Raw genomic sequence first — 351 nt, 5'->3', positions numbered from 1 at the left:
TCTTTCCGCTTTTCCCTCCTTAGCCATCCCTCAGCCCCTTGCTGCCCTTGTGTGAGGAAACGGGGGGGGTTCCCCCCCCTCCCCAGCACAGCTGCTTCCCTGACCCCATCTGACCACCCTGGGCCAGGCTGTCTCCCAGGACCCTTGGATGTTGTGCTGCATCTTTGGCCTGCTCAGACCCATTGCGTGCAACCGGGCTTGCATCACTGCTGCAGCCCATTTCCTGCCTTCAAGCATGCTCCATTTTCGGCCAAGCATTCACTTGTCCACCTGGGCCACGTTCGTACCCTGAGATTGGGGGGAGGCATGGCTGAGAGTGCAGCTACATTGCTTCCCCCCCCCCCCCCCCCC

This window comes from Antrostomus carolinensis, unplaced genomic scaffold (genome assembly GCF_000700745.2).
Source record: "Antrostomus carolinensis isolate BGI_N321 unplaced genomic scaffold, ASM70074v2 scaffold34387, whole genome shotgun sequence".
Lineage (NCBI taxonomy): Eukaryota > Metazoa > Chordata > Aves > Caprimulgiformes > Caprimulgidae > Antrostomus > Antrostomus carolinensis.
This window is presented reverse-complemented; position numbering follows the sequence as displayed.